We start from the raw sequence: 8,946 nt of genomic DNA, 5'->3' as shown, positions 1-8,946 counted from the left end.
CGCATGTGCGTCTCCTTGGTGTAGGCAAGTCTACAGGCGATGCTGGGACTAGTAAGTATGTGAGATGGGAAGATGTCTTAGTCCTTACCACTCAGCTCCCCTCCAAGAGAAAACACTCAAGCTCACGTTCTTGAGCCTCCATTCCCCGCTTAGTTGAACCTTCAGGCTCAGGGACGGAAGCACCAGACGAGGCATCTCCTAGCCCGTCTGATGGAGGAAAATTTGTGTTAGACATGTCTATGTGGTCTCCAACCCTTTTAAAACAAGAACCTAACGTCGTATTCCTTTCTTATGATCCTGAAAATAACTTTATGGTCTGGTTGGGGGTAGATTTTAAGGTCCATAAAGACGATAGTTGGTTAGGTAAATTCTAAACTATGTATAGTCTTAACGAGGTTTAGGAAGGGATAGATGTCTAGTATGAGACTAATGATTATAGGGATCTATCGAGGTTATCCCCTACTTATCGAGAAGGAGCTCCCGTAGAATCCTCTAAAGATGTAGGGATTTCTTGGTCCCCAAGTTCGAGCCAAAGGGATTTTGCAGTTAGGTTTCTTTACTTAGAAGTTATCATATTTTTTTCTCAAACATGATTAAGTACTAATGTTTGTTTTCATTTTGTCAAGCTAGATGGACTCGGGCATTGACAACATTCTCAGCTAGCCCACTGTGTCTAAGGGATCCAAACGTCAACATGTGTCCTCGAAGGGTGCTCATTTCTCCAAGGTCGCAAAAACGACTGAGGCTGCACCTACGGCCTCGGCGCAGGCTGAGTCGGGCCTTGCCATTTTCCTCCAGTGCTTCCGAAGGTTGTTGTTCCTCCTCCTTCGAGCTAGGTGAAGAAAACTCATCCTTCCCACACTCACAGTCGCACCCTACGTTCTTGAGTTCGTGGTCGACAATGTTGCCGACACTTCAGGAGCTCAACTGGGTTCGGATGCCTTGACCTGCATTGGTCAATGCTACACCAACCTTGGAGCTCCCTAGTGGGAGTTCATAACAAGCTGTAAGGACGCCACTACCCTTTTTGACAAGAGTGGAGAGTTGTTATCTTTGGTAAGTTTGCCTTAAAAATTGGTTAACTATTTACTTTAATGTCGAACTCTTTATTTCTAGGTGTTTAACATTTGTTCTCGATTGTAGGCCTTCCTTGCCTCTGTCCAGTACAACCACATTTTGGACCACGAGGTTGCAATGAGCATGGTGTACGGTCAAAGTTCCAAGGAAGCACAAATCAAGGTCGAGGATGACCTTAAAAAGGCACAAAAGGAGCTGAAGGCAAAATACCTGGAGCTTAAGAGGGTTCAAGAGATAAATGCCAAGCTCGAGGAGGACAAGAAGAAAACTTACAAGTTCATTGAGAGCGAGAAAACTCGTCATCTCGAGGAATTCAGGACCAAGAAGGACAACGCCATTGATATGGAGATGTATTGAATCTGGGTCACATATCCTGACCTCAATACCAGTTTCCTAGCTTGTAAGAAGACTGAGTATGTCAACAAGTGGCAGGCTCATTTACAGGAGGAGGAAGCCAAGCTCGCAGGTTAGAAGTTTGCGAAGGCCAAGGAGCAAGCTAGATCGGTGGATGTCGGAGCTGACAATCCTTGAAGAATCAAACATAGGCTGAGACTAATGGTATTATTTGATAATTGTACTTATCTTTTTTTATGCCCTTGGGGCAAAGACAATTGATAGCTTGAGTTTGAACTATCTTTATTATCTTGTGAATGTTTATATAACTTAAAGTAGTTTTATGCTTTCAATTCTCTAGCTCGAAAATTGTTTTGCACATTATCTAGTTATAACTTTTTGCCTTAATATCATGCATTATATTTCTATATCGAAATATTTCGAGCTTATTACTACGGGCTTGCTTTCATACTTGTTTACTCACATAAGCACATTTTCGAGCTTAAGTTCAAACTTCTGTATGATCATACATGGTTCATCCAATTGCTCAATTTCGACCTTGTTATATTCAAGGTCGAATACTACTTATACCATGTATTTTTGCGTTTATAAATACTTATTGGCGTGTAGTCTCGTTAGTCTAGTTATTTCTTGCTTAGTGATAGTAACTTTCCTCATCCTCGAGTATGGTCTCAAGGTTGCAAGGTTGAAACTATTTTACAAAAAAATTCCCGCTCTATCTTGATTTATGAATATTGTTGGTTAATCTAGAATTCCAACTTTATCCTTGTATCGATTTATTTGTACTGGTTAATCCAGACTCGTGATGGAGTTATGCTCATGCTTTGTTATTGGTCCATGCACTTATTTTTATGCTCGTGCTTGGTTAGTGATCCATCCACTTATTTTTATGCTCGCGCTTGGTTAGTGATCCCTGCACTTTAATTTATTTTTAATTTTGTTATATTTTTTCAAGCTTATAGTATGATTGTATACCACTTATGCCTCCTTAAATTCCTATGATTGAGAAATCTTAGGTTATTGAATATTGAGAGCTTGCGAAAAATAACAAATAAAAATAATGAAAATGAATAAAATTTTATTGATAAAAGGCCTCGTTAAAACCTTCAAGAGCAAACCATGTGGGAAAATCTCAAGAAGGGACCAATTCTCCAAGCTCAATAAACATCATTTCATAATTTATTGATAATATGGTTGTAGATGTTCAATGCTCCAAGCTTGTGGGACCAATTCTCCATTTAGTCGAGCTAGTTTATAGACTCCAGGTCGAATGATGGATTCAATTTGGTAAGGTCCTTCCCAATTAGGTTCGAGCACGTCTGCAGAGGGGTCTTGCGTGGCCAAAAATACGCGCCTTAACACCAAGTCTCCCAATCCAAAGTGTCTATCTCGAACCCTTTTGTTGAAATATCTTGTAGCCCTTTGCTGGTATGCAACATTTTTAAGTTGGGCTTCATCTCGTTTTTCTTCAATTAAATCTAGGGATTCTTCGAGCTAAGATTGGTTTGAGTCTTGATTATATGATTCACGCCTTATAGTAGGAACTTCGACCTCAATTGGCAACATCACCTCGCAGTCGTAGGCTAGGGAGAAGGGTGTGTGTCCAGTTGAGGTTCGAGTTGTTGTCCTGTAAGCCCAATAAGACTTGTGGTAATTCTTCTTGCCATCTTCCTTTAGCCTCTTCGAGCCTTTTCTTCATAGAACTCTTGAGAGTCTTGTTTACGGCTTCGACCTGACCATTTGCTTGGGGATAGGAAATCGATGAGAAGCTTTTAATAATCTCATTTTTCTCGCAGAACTGTGTGAACAGCTTGTTGTCGAACTGGGTTCCATTATTTGAGACTATCTTTCTTGGTATCCCATATCTGCAAATGATGTTCTTCACCACAAAGTCCAAAACTTTATGTAACTCCCCAGTCACTATGGTTGCTTTCTAGAATGACGACTGGCTCTACAAACCAACACGAATCTTTCCGGCGTGCTTTGTCCTCACTTGCACGCTTCCTGGGAAAACTTCCCAGGATGTCACCCATCATGAGATTACTCCAGGTCAAGCATGCTTAACTTTGGAGTTCTCAAGTAATGGGCTACCGAAAAGAAGATGCATCTTGTTGGCATAGGTAGTACCCATCAATCCATTTAAGTCATCTTCAACTATGTAGTCCCATACCAACACAGTCTTAGAATCATCACACTTGACCTTCCCCAAGCGGTGTGGGATTGCACAGCTTTTACCCGGTCTTTCCCCCTGCGAATCACAAGATTCTAACTGTCACAATCATCTTTCCTTAGGGGTTCGACGTCCTCATCAGCCACACTTCCAGCTGGGCTAAGGCTCTGATACCATTTGTAACGCCCCACGTCACTATGGTTGCTTTCTAGAATGACAACTAGATCTACAAACCAACACGAGTCTCTCCAGCGTGCTTTGTTCTCACTCGCACGCTTCCTAGGAAAACTTCCCAAGAGGTCACCCATCATGAGATTACTCCAGGTCAAGCATGCTTAACTTTGGAGTTATCAAGTAATGGACTACCGAAAAGAAGATGCATCTTGTTGGCATAGGTAGTACCCATCAATCCATTTAAGTCATCTTCAATTGTGTAGTCCCATACCAACACAGTCTTAAAATCATCACACTTGACCTTCCCCAGGCGGTGTGAGATTGCACAGCTTTTACTCGGTCTTTCCCCCTGCGAATCACGGGATTATGACTGTTACACTTTCTTCGAGGTGACTGTGGCCAGAGGTTCAACCTCGGTCCATTTAGTGAAGTAGTCTACGGCAACTACTGCATATTTGACTCCACCTTTTCTCGTTGGTAGGGATCCGATGAGATCGATTCCCCATACTGCCAATGGCCAAGGGGAGCTCATCATGGTGAGGTCGATTTGTGGAGCTTGAGGTATCAAGGCAAACTGTTGACACTTGTCACAATGCTTTACGTATTCAAATGAGTCTGCCTTTACCATAGGCAAAAAATATCCATGCTTGTTACTTTTTTCGAGAGGCTATGCCCTTAGTTTGATCTCCACAAAATCCTTTGTGAATTTCTTCTAGGATTTTCTTAGCCTCGAGTGGAGTTACACATCCCAGTAATGGCATGGAATATCCAAAATAGTGTAACTTGGTATTTTGTACATCAGTTTTCGGGCCTCATTTTGGTCTTTAGGCAGGTTACCGGTTTCGAGGTAGTCGATTATAGATGTCATCCAAGTAGGTTGTGAGTATATCATATCAACTTCGACCTCGTCAGGCTCGGTTATGCTCGATTCTGGCAAGAACTCCACTGGTACCACGTTGAGTGTGTCAGCCTTCCTGGTTGTGGCAAGTCGAGCTAGGGTGTCTGCATTCGAGTTTTGTTCTCGCGGAACCTACTCAATCTCGTAGAAATCAAATTGTTTGAATGCCTCTTTGAATTTTTCCAAGCATGCTGCCATCTGAGTCCCCCGAGCCTAGTACTCTCCTAACACTTGGTTGACTACCAATTGAGAATCATTATAGCAGTGTATGGTCTTAGCTTTTAGCTCGAAAGCTACTAGGAGCCATGCTAATAGTGCCTCATATTCAACCTCTTTATTTGAAGCCTCGAAGCCAAATCTTAAGGCTAAGTGAAACATGTTTCCTGATGGGGTTATTAGGATAATGCCTGTCCCCGATCCGTTCTTGTTGGAGGATCCATCGACATAAAGTCTCCACAACTCGCAAGCTGGGGTTATGAATTCTTCGTTGGTTATTCCTGTACATTCAACTATAAAGTCAGCCAAGGCCTGACCTTTTATCGTCGTTCTCGGGTGGTATGTGATCTCGAATTGCCCGAGTTCAACCGCCCACTTTAATAGTCTTCAGGATTCTTCAAGTTTCGCTAATATTTGTCTTTGTGGGTGATCAGTCAGCACATGAATAGGATGCGCTTGAAAGTACGGTCGAAGCTTTCGAAATGCTTGAACTAGGCATAGTGCTAGTATTTCCATCAGTGGATATTTCGATTCAACTCCCAGTAGTTTTTCGCTGACGTAGTAGATCGACTTTTGTACTTTCTTATCCTCTTGAACAAGTGATTCACTGATTGAATGCTTAGTTGTAGCAAGGTATAAGTATAATATTTCCCTCGTGACTAGTTTGGGTAAGATTGGTGGCTCAGCGAGGTGCTTTTTGAGAGCCTGAAAGGTGAGCTCACACTCGTTTGACCACTCGAACTTCTTGCTCCCTCTAAAAGATTAAAGAATGGTAGACACTCGACTATGGATTTTGAGATGAACCTACTTAAAGTTGTCATTCATCCCTTTAAACTCTGGACATCTTTATGCTTTCGAGGTGAAGGCATATAGATTAATGCTTTGATTTTATCCGGGTTTGCCTCGATGCCTCAAGCATTCACTATAAATCCTTAGAACTTTTCCAAAGATACCCCTAAGGAGCACTTATGTGGGTTGAGTCTCATGTTATACTTTCGAAGTATAGTGAAACATTCTGCGAGGTCATAAACATGGTTATTATTGTGTTTGGACTTGACTAGCATGTCGTCCACATACACTTCAATGTTATTTCCAATTTGCTTGGCAAACATTCTATTTACCAGTCTTTCGTACGTCGCTCCAACATTTTTTAGCCCGAAAGGCATCACATTGTAACATTATAGCCCGTTGTCCGTCATGAAGCTCGTATGCTCCTGGTCGGATGCATGCAACTATCTGGTTATATCCAAAATATGCATCCATGAACGACATGATATCATGACCTGAGGTTTCATCAACGAGCTAATCGATTCGAGGCAACGAAAAACAATCTTTCGGGCACGCTTTGTTGAGGTCTGAATAATTGATGCAAGTTTGCCACTTTCCATTCGATTTCAGGACCAGGACTGAGTTAGCTATCAATTCCGGGTAGAAAGCATCTCGAATAGCCCGATTTACCTTCAGTCTATCGACCTCCTCTTTCAAGGCATTTTCCCTCTCGTCTTCGAGGAGTCTTCGCTTTTGCTGTTTCGGAAGGAATCTTTTGTCGATGTTTAGTGTGTGGCTTATAACATTGGGACTAATTCCAATCATGTCTGAGTGCGACCAAGCAAATACATCATGATTTTCCCCCAGGAAGCGAATTAATTGCTATCTCGCTTTTTTTGTGAGGTTCTTTCTTATTTTCACCACCTTGGTGGTTTCCTTATCATTGAGTTGAATGTCGTCAAGCTCTTCAATGGGACCGAGATCAACCCTGTCTTTTTCTATTCTGGGGTCGATTTCTTCTTCGACCTTGTATATTATTTCTTCAATTTCCTTTATAATAACCAGTGCTTGTGCACTGGCTTGGGCTTTCCCCCTCATGGAAATATTATAGCACTTTCGAGTTGCTAATTGATCTCATTTCAACATCCTAATACCACTAGGTGTTAGGAATTATACGACCAAGTGCCTAACATATGTGACTGCCCCTAGCCCAATCAGGGCTGGTCTCTTGAGAAGGACATTGTAGGCTGATAGGGTGTCCACTACTATAAACTCTAGCATCTTAGTTATCGAGACTAGATAGTCTCCTAAGATCACTAGGAGCTCGATGGATCCTGTATTGGCGATTCCCTCTCCTGAGAATTCGCACAAGGTGGTTGCACAAGCTTTTAAGTCTCGAACAGACAACCCCAATTTTTCCAGAGTTGCTTTATGAAGGATGTTGACCGAGCTCCCGCTATCGATCAAGACTCAGTGGATCCTCCTATTTGCGAGCTAACACGTTATGACCAGGGGGTCGATGTGAGGAAATTGTACATGGGAAGTGTCTTCTTCAGTGAAAGTAATTGGTGTTGCAAATAGTGCCCTTAAAGCAATTGTAGTTGACAAATGTTTTAAATGAAATAAATAATTTAATTAAATTATTATATATAGACTATGTCCAATATTATGTTGATAATACTAAGTAAATATCAAAAAATTCCAAAGTTTATCTATGTAGTCTTAATCTCATATTGGTATGAGAGGATCGAGATTAAGATAATAAACTTAAAATAGTTCGCAGTAAAATAAAGTTATGGAATCTTTAGATTAATTACTGGTAGTATGGTTCACTAGTATTATGAATACAAGTGACCTAGATCGGCGGTCACTAGTGTAGTAGGACATTTTAGTGAAGGTTCTTTATATATAGTGATATATAGAACTGGACCAGATGTGATTTGTTAATAATTGTTTAAACACTGTTTCATAGTATTAATCAAACACATCAAACGATGATCATATACACGATAATCTTAATCCCGAGGTTGCTATGAACTCCTATATATGTCATCTGATCCTTTGATTCATGTGTTAAGGTTTGTTAGAATGATCAGGCTAAGAACAATTGTTTTGGAGACTCAATGATATATATGGCTGGGGACATAGTCTAACAAACATGGAATCTATACCTTCTTATAGATTGAATAATAGTGAACTATTGGGTTGACTTTTGGAACTGAAAAGGTTTTGAGCGCTCACGCGCAAACTTGGTATGACACAACCTTCACTAGTAAAGTCAATGGTACTCTAGGAACAAGATATAGCTAAAAGGGTAAAATGGTAATTTTATTCCCTTTTAATTATGAACCATGAATAGATGATTAACGTTGTATGTAATGATTATATCAATGGACACTTTATTCTTTAATAAAGTACTCTGTAAATATATGTCTATAATTATCAAGAGTTCAATCTCATATTTATAGTGGAGTAATCATGAGGTTAATAAATATGATTATTTAATCAAAGAGCTTTGATTAATAATCTAATATTTATTGGAGCTTGATATTATAGGTCCATAGGTCCCCATGGTAGCTCTATCAACACCATAACAAGGTAAGAGTTGATACAAGGGTAAAACTATAATTTGGAAATTTGAGAATAATTTTATTCTTCAGATCAAGTATGCAATTATATGATAATTGAGATTAAAACATTAATTATAAATTAATTATTAAATTTTCGAAAATATGTTTATTAGTTTAAATGTATAATTTTCAAAATTCATATATATAAATAAATAAATAAACTTTTGAAATTAATTATTTTATTTAAGTGGGAGAAAATAAATTAGTAAGTCAAACATAGTTTTTTGATTTATTGAATTTTAAAAGATGATGATCATCAATTTGAATTTCGAATTTAAAATTTAAATTTTGAAATATGGTTGTCATATTTTTCCTTAAAAAGATAATACCATATTTTGTGGAATGATTGATTTTAGTTAAATAAATAAATAAAAGAAAAATGAAATATCCCTGAAAAGGGAATACACTGTTGTTCACGTATGACATAGTCCAAGGACTGTGTCATGCATGTAACAGTGTACAAATATTGTATCTATGTAGTTTTTATTTTATTTATTTAATTAATTAATAATTTAAAAATATATATTTTCAAATTTGGTAAGTTAAATCAATTCCTATCATCGTTATGATATTATTATCATATTACTATTATTATTAGGAATAATATGGTAATACAATTCTTTATATATATGATATAGAATAACAAGAAGCAATATAGA

Source organism: Humulus lupulus, chromosome 7 (assembly GCF_963169125.1).
Source record: "Humulus lupulus chromosome 7, drHumLupu1.1, whole genome shotgun sequence".
Lineage (NCBI taxonomy): Eukaryota > Viridiplantae > Streptophyta > Magnoliopsida > Rosales > Cannabaceae > Humulus > Humulus lupulus.
The sequence above is the reverse complement of the archived record's forward strand: the minus strand, read 5'-3'. Positions refer to the sequence as shown.